General features: G+C 39.9%; 1 protein-coding gene and 1 pseudogene across 1 annotated transcript in view; both read left to right on the top strand.

Annotated features, from left to right (window-relative positions):
- Nucleotides 1-1,758: 1,758 nt before the first annotated feature.
- On the top strand, nucleotides 1,759-7,606 carry LOC107537067 (large ribosomal subunit protein uL30 pseudogene; annotated as a pseudogene).
- Nucleotides 7,607-11,485: 3,879 nt separating this feature from the next.
- Nucleotides 11,486-17,796, top strand: part of PKIB (cAMP-dependent protein kinase inhibitor beta) — a 76,757-nt gene continuing 70,446 nt past the window's right edge. The window contains exon 1 of the mRNA XM_087817173.1: nucleotides 11,486-11,514. The gene's annotated coding sequence lies outside the window, so the exon portion shown is untranslated. The remainder of the gene's footprint in view (nucleotides 11,515-17,796) is intronic.

The raw sequence follows: 17,796 nt of genomic DNA on the forward strand, positions 1-17,796 counted from the left end.
TTGGATCTTTAAGTAAGTGTTATATTCACAAGTCTCTTACTGAGGAAGTCCATTCCTCTTTCTTGACCCCTTCTGGATTCAGTGTGTGTGTGCGTGCTACGTACAGTTGATGATGTCGCAGATGAAACAAAATATATTTAGTAGAACAATTCCACCAGATGGGCTTGAGACAGAATTTGGGGAGCTATGAATCTTGAGAACACAAGAAATAGCCAGAACTCCAAGTCTTAAGGTTGGCCACAGCTCTTCCAGGCAATTACCACATTGGGGCCACAGAAACATATGAGCAGTTGTTAGAACAAATCTCCCTGTGCCTCCACCTGAGTGGGATGGTGGGAGGAGGCAGTAGCTTCACGCTGGATTTTATTGTTTGCAGATAAAGCTGTACCAAGCACCTGCTTTATTCAGACAAACAACGAAAACTAAATAAATGATTAGTGTTTATCTTTTGTACTCTTTCTTTTTTTTTTTTTTTTTTGGAGAGCACACAGTTTGTTTCCTAGATACATTTGTTTAAATGATATCTGTTTATACATTGCTTTGTTTCCTGGTATTATTTCCTGTTAAGTCCTTATGAAAACATTGTAGATTGTAATGTCTTGTCTATGTTGGTTCAATGAATGAAAAAAGAAGAACAGAAATATGCCATGTACATGGCATTTCTGAGACATTTCTGAGAAATAAATCATCTAGTCCTGTCCCTTAATACTATAGAATGAGGAAATGAAAATCTGGAGAGGCTGCAAAACTTCTAATTTGCAGCAGAAGGGGGTTAGTGCCCATTTCCTTCGATTTCCACCACAATTATGTTTTCCTTTGGAAAAATACAACTGCTGCTAAATTGATAGACTTTTTAAAACTCTTGACTCCGGGATTGAGGAGGTTCTTACTTTAGTGCCTGAGCCTTTATGGCCCTACAACTGTCTAGACAGAAATCTCTCTTAGAGTTAGATTTATGCAATAACCCAGAAATTCTACTTCAGTATTTACCCCAGAATAACACATGCATATAGGACTCATAAAAACAAATATTTCAGCAATGTATATAATAATAAAATCCTGGCAAGAACCTAAATGTTTCTGAATGAGGAGTGGTTAAATAAATCTTAATTTTTTATTCTACGAAATACTATGCAACAGTTAAAAAGAATGAGGCAGACCTATGTTTGGTAACAGCAACATAATTCTAAGACACTGTACAATAAAAAAACGAAAGAGTATATATATTATGTGAATGCTTAGATGTGTAAAAAGACAATATATATAGTGGTTCTGGATCCATATCATATTTATGTAAAAGGCATTAACAAAGGGTGGGGAATAAATGTTAAATTTGTAAAAGAAATAGTTACCTATGGGATGGCAGGACTGAAAGTTGAAGGTGGCTGTCCAAGGTGGCTTAATTTCATCTCTATGTTTTAAATCTGTAAGAAATAGAACGTGCTCACGAATTATCTGTGTCATGTAAAAAATGTTTCTTAAAAGCACCTTATCGAGGCATGTGGGAAGCATTATTGTTCATAGCCCACCTGCCAGCATTAAGAATACAGCTCACGCGAAGAGGGCTGGACTTTGAAGGTGACAAGGCTCTGAACCACTCAGAAGCACCGCGAAGGCGGCTCTGCGCGGCTCTTCTCGGAGACCGGTGAGCAAGTCCTCCGCAGGGCCGCGTCGTCTCTATGGTCGGGGAGACATAGAGCGGCCCTCCCGCCCCGCCGGCTGGGACTGCGCATGAGCCGGCGCTGCAGCGCTGGGAAGATGGCGGAGGGAGCGCGAGGGAAGAAGATCCCGTTGTTTTCAGAAAAACCTGGGAGAGAGGAAGCTTATCAGGTCCTCGGAGCCCCCCAGGCAAAGCGGGCGCTTTTGGAAAAAAGAAGGAGCAGAGAAAACGAAAAGATCTCAGTGTTAAGGGACTGGAATGTTTCCTGTGCGATGCCTGGCGGCGGCAACGAGACCCGGTGGGCCCCGACGGCTGGAAGTGAAGCCTTTGGGTTTGGAAACGCCGGATGAACAGCCCCTGGCCTTTGTTGTATGCGCCCCAAGGATGAATGGAGTGACCGTCGCGGCGCAGAGGACCACTGCGAGGCTCCCCCTGAAGTTTTCAGTGATGTGTGTCAAAGTGACCCCTCCGTCCCGAACCATAAAACGCTGCCTATGTGACCTGGGGGTTTTTAAACCTGAGGAACGTCTGGGAACTGATCTTGAAACGTGGACGAGCCAAGGTCAAGGATAAAATCATCCCTTTGACAGACAACACAGCGATTGAGGAGCACCTGGATACATTTGGTGTCATTTGCCTGGAAGACCTCATTAGTGAAATTACCTTCCCGAGGAAGGATTTCCAGGTGGTCTCAGGGTTCTTGTGCCCAGGCCATCTCTGTGTCCCATCAGGCTCCCCGGAATAGAGTAGGCTTCTGCAAGGAGGTGGGCGCTCCTGGCGTCAACTCATCTGGCTGCTGAACTGAACCCAGAACATCTGAAAGCACAGTGCATCGGATGCATGCGTTTTTGGTTTTTGGCATTATTCAATAGCTTCACAGAAGATTATTATATTAAATTATGTTGTATTAAAATATTTATCTTTCTGAGCTCTGAGCAAATATGATGTTATCTTAAAGTGAAACCTTACTTAGGAAGAAGAGCTTCATGAATTTTATTTTACGTGGAATATGATTCACAGTGAAACTTTGTGAGGTTTATGATGGGAAGTTATGTAGTGTGGAGAGTAAGCTCACAGGCCTAGTGCTTAGACATATCTAAGTTTTGAAACCTGATTCCAGTATTTACAGCTTATATGATCTTTGGTAACTTATTCAACCTATCCGTGCCTCAGTTTACTCTTTTGTTAAAAGAAATAATACTGCATACCTTACAGACTGTTTTAGGTAGGTAATAAATGAGGTACTGAAAGAAAAGCACTTGCTTAGTGGTGCTCAGTAAGCCAAAGAAGAATTACTTTTTTCTCCCTCTGGTGAAAGTTTATAAACTTAGGCAAACAATAGAATGATAGCCTTTTATTAGTGTTCTAAAAAACAAAGTATAGATTATTTAGTTGTTCAGTTAATTTGGTAAATACAGACACAAGAGATATGATAGTTTAACCACCACAGTAAGCTTTTCAGACTTTAGGTAAAAGCAGAACAATCAAGACATTTTTCTTGGTTTAGCTGGAGGAAGAAGAAAGGGAGAGTCAGAACATTGCTAGGGAGATGACTAGAGGTAGAGGTGATGTGTGCTCACTCAGTGTCCTGTCCACAGGGCTGTCTTCTGCTCACAGATGATAACTGTCTTTTATTGACAAGGATTGGGGACAGAAAATAGATCGAAGTAGATAAAAGTGTGGAAAATCCACACGCTCTGGGTTCTTGTTAAATAAGCCTATAGTTAGGAAGGTTTCTCTTTTATCTGTTTCCTATTTCTCAGCATATATATACCACACCCTCCTCCCCAACATGTTGCCTACATGCTTTTCCTCTGAATAACTGAAGGGATACTGGAAATTATTACTTTTCATTATTATTATTTTTGTATTGATAGACTGATTTCCACTGCTTCCTTTACTAAAAATGAAAAATATCCAATCACCACCCTTTGTAAAATAGCTCCCCATAGATTTGAACTTAGTGTCAGTTGTCAAGATGGTAGTTGAAATCCAAGTAAAAAAGTCAGTATTATGTTTCTGGTCTTACTACCAGTATTGACACAGAATAAGTCAGTGCAAGTGTACTGTACACGAAAACTATTATTTCTCAAAGTGTCTTCATCTGGGGAAGGAGTGAATATTTTTATTGGGCAAAAGGAATTTATTTCCATAGTACAGTTGTTCCATGGATACCTAACCATAAGCTTTTAACTAGAAAATTTATAAACTTAGGCAAACAATAAAATGATAGCCTTTTATTAGTGTTCTAAAAAACAAAGTATAGATTATTTAGTTGTTTAGTTAATTTGGTAAATACAGACACAAGAGATATGATAGTTTAACCACCACAGTAAGCTTTTCAGATTTTAGGTAAAAGCAGAACAATCAAGACATTTTTCTTGGTTTAGCTGGAGGAAGAAGAAAGGGAGAGTCAGCACATTGCTAGGGAGATGACTAGAGGTAGAGGTGATGTGTGCTCACTCAGTGTCCTGTCCACAGGGCTGTCTTCTGCTCACAGATGATAACAGTTTTATTTACTCAGGATTTAGCCAATGGGATTTGGATTTTTCTTCTATTTTTATTCGACAATTAGTATGACACTGAACCAAATTTAAGCATCTTTCATTTACTATAGAAATGTAACCCTTCAGATAAAAGTATGGTTTGAAAAATTGGTCATCTGATTAGAAGGTTTTAAAAAGAAAAATAAACTATGTGGTTATTAGTATCTTCAAGTGGATTCTATACATGGGATTGCAAATGCGAACTTACTATAGTCATTTTGTTTCCCTTTATTGCCTTAATTTCCAGGAAGTAGTGAACCAAATTTAATGTTTAATATCAGTAAACATAGGTCATGTGGTTGCTATATTTATTTCACTACTTTTATACATTTTTTTTTTTTTTACAAATCTAATTTAATGGTCCTATTTATATAGTGGTCCTTTGTAATAAATTTCTTTTGGAAGCTGGCAGGGTATCAGTTACACAATGAGGATACATAATGAGTTCTGTAATTTTTTACTGCAAATTACTTCCCTTTAAATGCAACAGGAGGTACTATAAAACAGAAGGAAACTAACCCCTAGCATTTCTCTTGATCTAAATTTATTATGATTGTGGTTTTGAACAATTATATCTAACTTTTCTATCAGAACAATTAAAATTGGTTTTATTTTAAATTCGTGGTTCTGGTAAGTTCTGAAAAATTCTAATCATTGACAGAATCATGAAGGAGTTACATTTTTAATATTGTATAGCTATATTCAATGTCTGATACTTCAGAATCAAAAAATCTGGGACACATTTTCAAGGAAAAGATTGCATTTGTTATCATAGAAATCAGATTCACTTTAACACTAAGATTATTTATACACTGACAAGAGCCTGGCCTTTCTAACAATAAGAGAACAGTTAGAGCAAAATATTGAGTTTAACCACTGAGTTGAGGATGCAAGGTGACATACAGCAGTGCTTCTCAAGCTCTAAAATGTAAACAAAACTTGGGAACTTTATTAAATGCACACTGTGACTCAGTAGGTCTGGGATGGAGCCTGAGACCTTACATTTCTAACAAGCTCCCTGATGGTATGAATTCTACTGCTCTGGGGAATCTCACATAATGATGTAAATAACTGATATTTAAGGTTAAGTAAGGTTAATATTTTGTATTTGAAATCTAAGAATGTTTAGAGGTCACTTTTTCTCATCAACTTTCACATACTAAAAGTATTGATGGTGAAGGTGTGTGGTACCAAGCTAATATTTTCATCCATAAATTGTCCCTTTATTGAGAAGACATGTTTACTGGAATGAAACTAAGTCTTCTAACATATCAGGCCAACTGTGTCTACAGATCTATGCACATGGGTTTTGGGGGTAAAACAGAATTCTATCACATATCTGTGCTATTTAATTTTCTTTACGTATTTTGGATGTTCCAGATGGCTTGATATGAACCAGAAGACAGGGTGGGAAAAGAGTTGGATATAGAAGTTTATATGCCTTTTCTTTAAAAAAAACAAAAAACCAGAAATTTGCAGAAGCTATTCACATATAACTATCATAGAAATGTTTTGTGGGAAAAAGGTGACATTTATTAGTTAAGTCATTAGTTAATGTAAAAGCTGAGATTATCACTGGTGAACTGAGAAATAATTTTTATTTGTCCCCCCTTTTGAGATGTAGCCTTAATGTTGCTATTAAAGGTGACTTTATCACATGATTTCCAGAGTGTGACTTGGGACTTGATATTAGATCCTTAGTTTAAAATGAATAGTTTATAAAAGATAACATTCACAATTGTCAAAGTACTTCAAAAGCAAGATATCTAGTTAGATTTCAATTTAATCCTAGTTAAGACTCTCTTTGAATATAATGTAAAAAACCTTTCTGAATTTTAGAGAAGAATATCAACATTCATTACCATTTTATATGGAAACTTAGGCTTAAAAAGTTAAGGGGACAGAAATTGTCAGGATCAGAGCTCCTCCGCTAAGTTCTCCAGATAAGTTTTTCTCTGAGAAAAATATAAGTGAACAGAATTTCTGTTTTTCTTTAAGATTTACTTCATTTAATCCAAAATACTTATAAAATGTCCATTGTGTGTGGGGAACTATTACTGAGTGTTTTTTGGAAAAGCACTTATATGAAAAATGAAACAAAACAAAAACTAAAAAGCAAGAACAAATTACTAAATGGACTCTGCTTCTAGTCAAGGTGAGGTAATAGGAACCAGATTTACCCTCCTGCCTGAAACAACTGTAAGAGCAAACAAAATATATGGAACAATGTTCTGCAGATATTGAATATCAAACAGCACAGGATAGTGATCCCTGAGAAAGAGGAAACAAATGAGGGAAGTACTATGATTGTCTCAGTTCTGTGTCTGAAGAGTTTCCAGGTAATAGTACACGGTGGAGGAACCCAGGCTAAGTCTGGTCAACTCTCAGAGTTGAAGAGTCGAAAATGGTCATCTGGGGAGGCAGAGCACCTACAGTTTGCAGGCAGAGTCCCTGTGCAGAAAGAACTTCACAAAGAAAAACTTCTGAAATCTCCAGAGGATCCCCGCAGGTCTTCAGTTGGGTATAAACCAGTTTATTCACGTAAGGAAACAAGAACCACCTGAAAAAGCACAAAGGCCGATCACCAAAGCTTAGACAGAGTAGAGAGTTATTCCTATACATGGGATTTCAGGCGTAATTCAATATACATTAGATAGAGTACTCAGAAAGTTATTGCCTCAGGAGTGGAGCAAAATAAGCCCTAGGCTAATGACTTCTCTCTAATCCCACCTCATAAAAGCCTCAAAAGGATATCCTCTTTCCAAGTAACTTAACTATGGTCAAGAAAAAAATTCAAGAATACTAATAGGAACACAAAAATATCCATTACCCGCCCAACAAGGCAAAATCATAATGTCTGGCTTCCAATAAAAAATTATTAGGCACATAAAGAAGCAGGGAAATATGACCCATAGTTAAAAGAAAATGGCAACCAATAGAAACAATCCAAAATTGACACAAATAATAGAATTAGTAGGTGATGACATTATAAAAGTTATTGTAGCTATATGCCATATGTTCATGAAAGTAGAGGAAAGGTTAAGCACATTAAGTAGAGACATGGAAGCTACATAAAAAATCCAGATCTAACTTCTAGATATGAAAGGGACACTACAGAATTAACAGTAGATTAAACACTACAAAGAAAACAAATCCGTGAGTTTGACGACATAGCAATAGAATTATCGAAAATAAAGCACAGAGAGGAAAAGACCAAAAAACAAATGAATAGGGCATCAGTGATCCATGGGAGACCTTCAGGTAGCTTAAGCATATGTGTTAACTGGAATCCTCAAGGGCAGAATGGGCAGAAAAATTACTTAAAAAATGACTGAAGTACAATGGACCTCAAGTGCATGAAATATGAAGAAAACTACCCAAAGAAATCACAATAAAATGATGTACTTAAAATCACTGGCAAAAGAAAACCTTAACAGAGAATAAAAGGCATTGTTTGTACATAGGACAAAGTACAATAACTTTTTTTAAGTATTGGGGGAAAATTCCTTTCAACTTAGAATTCTGTATCAAAGTTCTCCTTTTTACTTAAAAAAGGGAATCTTCATTATAGGATTTGGAATCAGGAAAACATGAGCCTTGTCTGGTAAATCTTCAGTCACTTGCTCTTCCCTTCCAAATCTCTCCCTTCCTTACTTTATCAATACAAGGTTGGGAAGACTTATCTTATGCATATGTACTAACTGGTAATGCTAAGGTCTGATTTGTAAAGGAAGATGTTCCCTCCCAGGTATCAAAGTGGTGCTTAAATTCTAACCTTTGAAAATAATTATTTGCTCTCAAACAGTATTATCTCCTTAAAGCTCTCTTCTGCAGTGTTTATTGCTCTGCTCCACTCCCTCACTGCTGACCCCAAAGGAGAGGGTCCGTGTGGAGTACCCTGACGGTGACTGCTGCCTGCCTTCCCTGCCCAGGCCTCAGCTAGCCTGGCCCTAAAGAGAGCAAAAGGCGATGTCATTTGAAACCTTGCAGCTATACTCCTCCTACTGTTCTTGGTCTCACCAAAAAATACAATCTCCTGCATTTACTCTCACCCATACTTTAATCCCCATTAGATTTGGACTGCTTCTGCTTCAGCCAAGTTCCCATTTCTCCACGTGTGCAAACAGGACTGGCTGTGTGATTTGTGGTGCTTAATGCAAGTTGAAAATGTGGCATCGCTTGTTTAATATTATTAAGAATTTCAAGGAAGGGACAGCAGAGTATTAACCAAGCATGGGACTTCTGAAATGTAGAGCCTTGTGCTACTGCACACAGGTTGCACACCCATGAAGCTGGCTTGCCTCCGAAATTTAGCCACCCTGACCTTGCAGAATCCTTATGCATATGGAAGTATCTCACTACCTTTATAGCCCACCCACACTCTGTTTCTAGCTTTAGGTGAAAATCAGCTTTCTCCTGAGGATAGTTTCCCCTAGGTCTCCCTCGGTGTAGAATGCTCATCTCACTGTAGGGCCGTGGGGGTACACTTGGAGCTCCTCACCTTGCTTCTGAGCTGTGTACCACCTCCTACACACAGGCCCTTGATCCATTTGGGCCCTTGCTCCCCGGATATGTACCTTCTGCCCCAACTCTGCACAGCTATCCACTCAGTTCCAGATCACTCTACCACAGTCATGGAAGTCTTTGGTATCTGACTCAATTTTTCCCTATCCCATGGCCTCACTGTTGTTGGTGGCTTCAATGCCATGTAAACAGCCTTTTCGGTGCTTTAGTCTCCAATTTCTTGATCTTCATTTTATGTTAGCCAATCCTACCCATAGTTCTTCCATAGACCACAACATCATTCTACTACTAAAACTTTCAAGACAACTATTCTACCTTAACTACAACTTTTAATATTTCTCTCATTGATCGAGATTTATAGTTCTTTAACTTCTTTTTCTCTCCCCTTTTATGTCTTCACTATTTTCCTATGTAATCTTAAATTAACTTCATAGCCCTATCCTTCAACCATTCTCTTAAAAACGACAGCCAAGCTTTCTCCTTGTATTTCCATCAAACCCCTTGGTGAAACCTCAAAGTTGGATTAGTTAAACTTTCTGTATTTAGAGTCATATATTTTATACGAATTCACATGATTGTGTGGAACTACTGCTGTCACCAATGGACTCAGAAGTACTTCTTTGGACTTATGGTCAGCTTCTCTTTACCATTCTCAGTAGCAGCTACTGCAAACCTTTCAGGTGCTTACCTGATTGCATCATCTCCCTTACTTTCCTAGTAGAAATGAGAGGCAATCAGAAATCTTCAATCCACTATGAATAAGCAAAAGCATTCTATAACTGGTGTTTTCTTAAGTCATTTTGTCCTAATTGAAGGATATGAGGTTGTAGTTATTCATTTAAAAGCTTCTTAGCACATATTTTGTACAGGTACTACTCTAAGTACTGAATATAAAGCCTTCATGGAGCATACACTAAAATAGTTCTGATGATTTTAAATATGTAACTTAAAAGTGTATTACTGAGGGCTAATGATTTTCTCAAATTTACCCCAAAATATAAGTTTTACAAAACAAATTTTGTGAGCACAAGAACACAGTTGCAGAATCATAAAAATCCAATCCCAGTGTAACTCATAAATCCAAACATTTTAGCATTACTCTCTTCCATGGGCTCTCTAAAATAAGTAGACCTGCCCAGCCAGGTGTGGCTCAGCGGTTGAGCATCGACCTAGGATCCAGGAGATCGGGGTTCGATTCCCGGTCAGGGCACATGCCCGGGTTGCGGGCTGCAGCTGATCAATGACTCTCTCATCATTGATGTTTCTATCTCTCTCTCCCTCTCCTTTCCTCTCTCTGAAATCAATAAAGATATATTTAAAAATAAATAAAATAAAATAAAATAAGTAGACCTTAGAATAAATAATTTGCCTTAGATAATATTATATATTATTATGTAATGAAATAATAATAGGTCTTAGAAATATATTTGATAATGCCAAATAAGTTTGGAAGTGACACTAAAAATATGAATAACTCGATTTTTAAAATTAATATCCATATTACAATAAAAGTAACTGTTTTTAGAAAATGAAATGTACTGGTTGGCATTTAGAAAATCACAACCTTTATTAATACTGTGTAAGTTTAAAAAATGTCCATCGACCTTGAAGGCAGAAAGACCTTTGTTCAAAACTGTTTTGGAGCCTTCTAGCTATTTCCATCTTGTTCAAATTACCTAACCGTGCAGGGCGCCCGTTTCTTATGTGAAAGCAGAGGCAATTATTACTAATTGTGGGGGCAAGAAGATGAATTTAAAGAGCCTGATCGTAGCACCATTAGTAAATACTTTATATAAAATATTTGCTTAATTACATTTTCACATCTCCCATAGCCTTTGCCTAAAAAAGAATTTAGTCGTAGTCAGGAGTGGGCTGCAGGTGTCCCAGGTCCCGAACCGGAAGCCAGAGCCCAGTGGTAAGAAGACTGAACCCTAAGGAGGGCTTTCAGGAAACCAGCGGCCTCCGCCAGCTTCCCGGGAAGCGCACGAGCGCCCTCATTTCGCCCAGCATCTCACCGTCTCCCAGGGCTGCAGAGGCCACGGGAAGACCATAGTCGTGAGCGCCTCACTTTCCTTGTGAGAACCTGAAAGCGAAACTCCACGTGCATTGCTTTCTGCTCTGCTTTGCCCAAAAGGAGTCAGCACGGCATGTTGCTTCCCCATCTGTTAGAACAATCTGTTAATAATCGCGAAAACCCAGGTTCCAGGTGCAGACGAGAAAACTAAGCGATTCCTACCTTCCCCAAACAGCCACCTTTGGATCAAGGGGCGACCTCAGGACCCTCGGAAAGCAAAACCTCGGCGCGCACCTAGGCGGACGGCCAGGCTGCAGCGCCCGGGCGCAGACGCTAAAGTTCCGCGGGCACACAGCAACCCTGACCACCCAACAGCCAGCCACCCAGGGACACGGAGCGGCGGGAGGACGCGCGGGACGCGGCTCCGCCAGGTGCGCGGGCGACTAGCCGTGTTCAGGCCCCGGGGGAAGAGTCCCGCCCGAGGCGCCAACAGGGAGGCGCGCCCGCCGCGCGCGCCGCCGGGGCTCCGCCGCCGCGTGGGAACCGCGCTCCGAGCGCGGGCGGGTCCCGGCGCCGCCCCCTCCGCCCCCGGAGTCGCCGCGCCGCCTGCTGCACCTCGGCCCGGCTGCGCCTCGGCCGGACAGCCCAGACGCCGCCCAGCCCCGCACCGAGCAGGCGGCAGGCGGGAGCGGGCGCTGCAGCTCCGGGCGGCGGCGAGGCTGGGCGAGCCCGGCGCAGGACGACCCCTGGCGGGAGGCGCCGCGCGGCGGGTAGGTGCCCGGCGGAGGGGCGGGAGGGGGTGTCGCTGGTGCGAGGATGGAGGGCGAGGACTTAGGGAGCCCGGGGACGCCGAGCCAGGGAAAACGTGGTAAGTGCAACTTTCCTATTTCGCGCCCGGTTGGCACCAGCCCGGGCTGGGCGGGCGGGGGGGATTCAAAGCTGACGCCCCTTTTGCTGGGGCGACCTCCTCGTTCACGTGCAAACTAGGGCGCTTTTAGAGGGAAGGGGCGCTCAGGTCCAGGAGCATAACCAGGGAGGTCCGCCGCTGCTTTCTGCGCGCTCTGACCCGAGGCGGGGCACCGCTGGCCGCCTGCCGTAGGTGGCCGAGCCCGCGCCTCTCCGCGGCAGCGCCCCGCCGTGCGCCTGGGGCCGCGCCTTCCCGGCCCGGGCCGCGGCTCGCCACCTCGGGGACGCGGGGACCTGCGCCCACCGGCCCTGCCAGCGCCCGGCCGCGTTTCCAGCCGTCCCCTCCCCTCCCCAGTCTCCGGCCATTCTTTGATTAAGGATGGGGATGGTTAGAGGGGGCGATGCCCAGGGCCCCCGGCAGCTGGTGGATTTCCCCGAGCCTAGGACTCCGGCGGGCGCCGAGGGAAACACCGAATGGAAGGTGGTCGCGGGGCTTAGGGGCGGGGGGGGGGGGGGGGGGGCGCAGGGTCCTGCCCGCTGCCCCTGGGGAAGCTCCTGAAGGCGCCTTCTGGGCGGGGGTGAGGCGACGGGAACGAGTGTTTTTATCAGCGACCCCGCTGGGTGAGGCTGAGACGGACAGACCAGCCCCTTCGTCGCTGCGCTTATCCGAGGGCGCGTGGCCTAAGTGGGGGCCCACGGGAAACACTTAAAAATATATGTGAAGAGAGAAACCCCAAAACTGCAGGTGGTGTTACTAGTCAGGGTCTGTACAAGACTGGACAGTGGAGATTCGAGGCTGATGACCACTGAAACATTCACCTGGAAAAAATAAAAACCTAAAACTCCTGTTAATGGTTTGGACACTGAAAAAGTATTGGATTAGATTTAGTCTGAGTATTGCATTTCTCCTTGTATACATGTAATTCAGAATCCAAGAGGCCTTTCTTCTTTGTTGGCATTGCTTGCTACACGTTGAAACATTTTTGTTCTGGGATTTAATATTCAAAAGCTCAGAGTTTGGATTATTGAAATGAGATTTGATGGCCATATGCTCACACGAAGTAATGGGGTAGGTTCCGAACAAGGCTGGTTAAGACCAGCATTTTGAAAACCCTGTTTGTTTCCTGATAGTATGTCTCTTGCTGGTCAGTACCACTCTACCGACTCTCTCTTGAAAGAGTTTATTTTCAAATTAAGTGTTTGGGAAGATCAAATGATCCAATTTTGAAGCAAAGTATACTTTGGGGGGGAAATTTTTGCAAAAAGTTTTCAGTTTTTAGTCTTATCTTTACCAGAACTCCTTCAACAAGACAGCAAAGGCTAATGGAATACCTTAAGCAGGACATTTAAAAATGTGTCAAATATCCTTTTCGTTAAAGAACTTTTTCTCCTCTTTAGTCAATTTTAAATTTTAAATTTAGATTTTTAGAAAGTTCCCCCTTTCAATAATTTTTAAAGAAATTTTACCAAGTGAAAGTTTTGTACCACTGAACCAGGTACATGTCTAAACCAGGTCATTTCAGGTTTTCCGTTCAATTATACTATACGGATTTGACAGTGTGGAAGTGGGGCCAGTCTACCCATGGGGCGGGGGCACAGTTTTTACTCATTTGCTTCAGAGAGCAGTAGGAATAAGTTTTCAGGGGAAAGAGGAATACTTTCCTTACAAGGTAGGTCTGGGTAAGACCCATGGGATGTTTGTCACTTTTGCCAAATAATCTTAAACTTCAAGTAAAACCAGCAGAGGCTGTTACAACTCTGAGAAGTCCATGTTTTGGGTTCTAGGTTTGAATGCTTTGAAAGGAAATATAAATCTTTCAGTTTTCACTGCAAAATGGGAGGAAACAAATTTTTCACTCATGCATGTTTATTTTTACCAACTCTTTAAAAAGTATCTCAGTTTATCCTAGTTTGTTGAAAACTTTCATATTATCTGTCACTAAGTATTATTGGTCTCAATAGCCAATTGATTCAGTTCTTCATTTTGTAGGTTTTGTCTCAATATGATCCACTTGAAATATAGATTAATGAAATATGGATTTTTGTCTAATAATAACAATTTAGGATATATCTAAGGGCATCTCAAATTACCTTATAAAAGGATTGTTAAAAGTTTATTTTAACTTCTTTCTTTTGGATATTTTAATCATAAAACCATCACACTATTAAGAAAACTTAAATTTTTTAAAATTCCAATTGTATTATTCAGTCATCATTTCAATATTGAATATCTTCTAGTCTTTGTACGTTTGTAAAGATGTGTTTTTATGCTAAGGTAATAGTGGTACATAGTTTGTATCCTACCTCTTTCTCTCTTCTTAAAACTACCATTAGCAAAAAAAAAAGAGCAAATTTTAAAAAACTGGCATTTTCTCTTATTTAGTAAAGTGACCCATGAAATAGATAAAATTTCAGATCCTAAAGGTATGAAACAGAATTTTCCAGTTTGCCAAAAAGCTACATTCTTATTTGCTGCACCCTGTAGTACTTAATGATTTAACACAGAAATGAGAAAAGAAAAGAAAAGAAAAATATACCCAAATAATTAAAATACATTGGTTGGAATAATAATGTTCAAAATGTACAATTCAGTTTTTCCAAGGCCATTATGTGTTTGCTAATGTAATTTTTTCACCAAGAATCACAGATGTGAAAATATAATCAAGTGATTTTTTTTCAATCTCATCCTTGGCCAGCTCTCTGTTATTCCATTATAATGAGTTTTTCTACATGATATTTTTTTGGCAGGTAATTTTTGTCACTTAAAATACCAAGTTTTAAACTTAAAAATTTTGAAATAGTGTTTTTTTTTAAGATATTATGCATTATAATGAAAATCATAAGTTTCAGAATTGTATTAAGAAAATAAGGCCCACCTATATTTGTTTTCACCATTATTTATAAAATTATTTGCTTATATGTAGCTTTTTAAAAACAAAAGTGATATATCATATATATGCCCTATTTCTCACTTAATCAATCATCTTAATATATCTTTCCTAGAAAATAATTGTACTTTTAATGGATGTATGGTGTTCTTTTAAATTTTTATCAAATCCCTATTGGTAAGTATGCAGAATTTCTCCAAATTTGGTTTTATAAACAGTATCATAGTAGATAACTATTCATAATCTTTATACACTATACACACCTATTTGATTAATTCCATTGAGTAAGTTTCCATAGAATTGCTAGGTGAGAGCATATTCATCTCGTAAAGATTTTTAATACATTCTACAGTTTTGTTTTTCAGAAATCCTATAGCAATTTCTATTCAAAATAACATTTTTACAAACATAGCAATACTGTTTCAAAAAATTTAAATTTAGAAATCAGTGAGAAAAGAAAGCTCATACTTGTATTTTTTTTTTTTTTTATTGCTAATGAGGCTGAATATTTTTAGTTGGCCAACACGTTTAACAGATATTTTGGATTTATTTTTATGAATTCCTTTTCAATATTCTTTGCCTATTTTTACAACTTCTTTGTTTGAAGAGCTTTCTATTAATAAGAATATTAACTCTGTATATCTGTTATGTTGCAGTTTTTGAATCAGTTTCTTTCTTTTTTTAAAATATATCTTTATTGATTTCACAGAGAAGAAGGGAGAGGGAGAGAGAGATAAAAACATCAATGATGAGAGTCATTGATGGGCTGCCTCCTGCACGCCCCACACTGGGGATCGAGCCCACAACACGGGCATGTGCCCTGACCGGGAATCGAACCTCCATCTCATCTCCTGGATCCTTGATTAACTCAACTACTGAGCCACGCCACCTGGGTGAATCAGTTTCTTTTTCTTTCTTTCTTTTTTTTTTTTTTTTGCCATTAACTATTAAGTATTGTTTTGTAAAATACTTAAATTTTATGGGTGTCAAAGCTGCTATTAATTTCTTCTCCCATTCTGATTTTGTTAAACTTGAGAAGGACTTTCTCACTTGTAAATCACCTACACTTTTTATAGTACTTTTGATGTCTTTTCTTATTTAAAATTTTTATCTTTTGGAAGCTATTTTAGTAGGGAATCTAACATTATTATTGTTATTTTTAAATAGCTAGTCTTGTATCAAATCCACTTGTTCTGTAACTGATTCCTTCCCCACTGATTTGAAATAACATCCTGTGTACCTCACCCCTGCACCTCCTTGGAGCCCAACTTTCTCAAAGCTGTCCCTACCATTGTGAGGTTCCCAAATTTTCCACCTATATGCTTTCCTGGCTGCAGCCTCTTTGATTGCCTCCCTAAGCTGCCTTGACACACATCTGTCACTCACACCTCACCCCAGAAGTAAAAAGTATTCCATGTTTCACATCATAGCTGTTGGCTTTTCCTAAATTCCCACATTACCAGTTTTGGAACATATTTTGTTATTCCTGCAAAACAGATAATTTTCTAATGCTTAAAATCTGTTTTTATCATTTGTCCACTTATTTTTCCTCTCTGCCTTGGAATATTATTATAGTTTGTACTGCTTCTTTCTGACCTAATCTCTGTTTTTCATTCTTCCTTCAAAATCATTCCTTCATGCCCTCTGGAACACCTATTCAATCACAATAAACTCCTCTTAACCTCCACTTTTACTCCCCTAGCCCTGAAACTTGACTCTCCCCTGGGTACCCCACTTCCCCTTGAGCTCTTTCTTGGAAACTGTCTATTACTTCATAGTTTATGAATCTAAGGGTAGGAGGGGTCACATGTCCTTCTTACACCTATATCCCATCTCTAGACCATTATTTCTCCATCTTATGCACCCCTGTTCCTTTGAGCCATCTGGCTACACTATCCTCTGTCATTGCTCATTTCTGTTATGTACTCAACCACCTAAACAAACCCTTCCTTCACTGAACATTCCAGCAGCTGATATACAGTCATCTCCTGGCCCCAGTCTGGGTGACTTCATATCTGCGTCCAACACCACAACCTATCAGTTTTTGACCTCCACAACTCAAGCAGAACCTTCTCTTTTACTCCTTACCCAACCACTTCTGTAGCCACATCCTGGGCTTGCTATCATGTGAAATTGTTTCTTCCTAAAATTTCAAATTCAGAAACTCTCTGGGCATAGCATCCTATATTCTTTTTTAACATCAATCCCAAGATTTAAACCTACGATTGTTCCTTGAGATGGCCAATACTTTGACCCATCTATTTTCACTCTCTACGCACTTATTGCTGGGAGTCGACGTTTGTCAGTGGATTCCATTTCCATCAGCACAAGTCAATGGGGGAACTTAATTCTGTGTGCTTCTGGCTAGTTCCGTATCACCCTCTCCCTTACAACTCAGAGTCTCTCCTCCACCTGCCTTGAGTTCTCCATGATCTTATGACCCCTGTCTTCTTGTTTATGCAAATTATTGCAAAATCCCTATACTTCCAAGTAGTATGATCCAACTGTTCTGGTTTTCCTGGGACTGAGAGGTTTCCATGTGGAGTAAGTCCTGGACATAAAGACTTCAAATTTTTGAAAATTTTGAAATTCATTATTTTCTTTTTACACCTCATCTGTCTTCATCTTCGCTCTCAAGCTATAAGCTATTAGTTCATCTGAAGTGCAGCAGATCCTTGAATAATGTCATTTTTTTTTTTTTATAACTTGGGTGAGATGCTATAGGAACTTAATTCTTATATCATTTAGCATATGGTAAAATTAGTTATACATTGTTTTGCTTAAGGTCTCAGAACCTACCGATGATGTAAAGCGAGGATTTATTTATGTAATAACTCTTACTGTTTCCTCTCTCTCTTTTTTTTTCTTTCTTTTTGACCCTTTTAATCTAGTGTGGGTTGAGAAACTCAGATAACCAGCTACATTAGTTAGGATTGTTACAGTTGCCCATGAGGGAAAATCAGCATCAAATTGGTTTGAGGTGATAGGGAGAATTTATCAGACTTATGTAACCCAGACTGCGGTCACAGGTTGATCTAGAACTCACATTACTTTGTAAGGACCCAAATTCCTTCTACTCCTTGGCTCTACTCTCCTTCAGTTTGGCTTTATTTATTCTCAGCATCTGCTTAGTGACAAAATTGCTATCACCAGCTCCAGGTCTAACTTCTCAAGTTTAAATTCAAAGAGAAAAAAAGCATGTTTACTGGTAGGTTTGGCACCAGTAAGTCCTAGGATGAACTAACTTGCATCATGAGC

The sequence above is a fragment of the Miniopterus natalensis genome, chromosome 5 (genome assembly GCF_054644295.1).
Source record: "Miniopterus natalensis isolate mMinNat1 chromosome 5, mMinNat1.hap1, whole genome shotgun sequence".
Lineage (NCBI taxonomy): Eukaryota > Metazoa > Chordata > Mammalia > Chiroptera > Miniopteridae > Miniopterus > Miniopterus natalensis.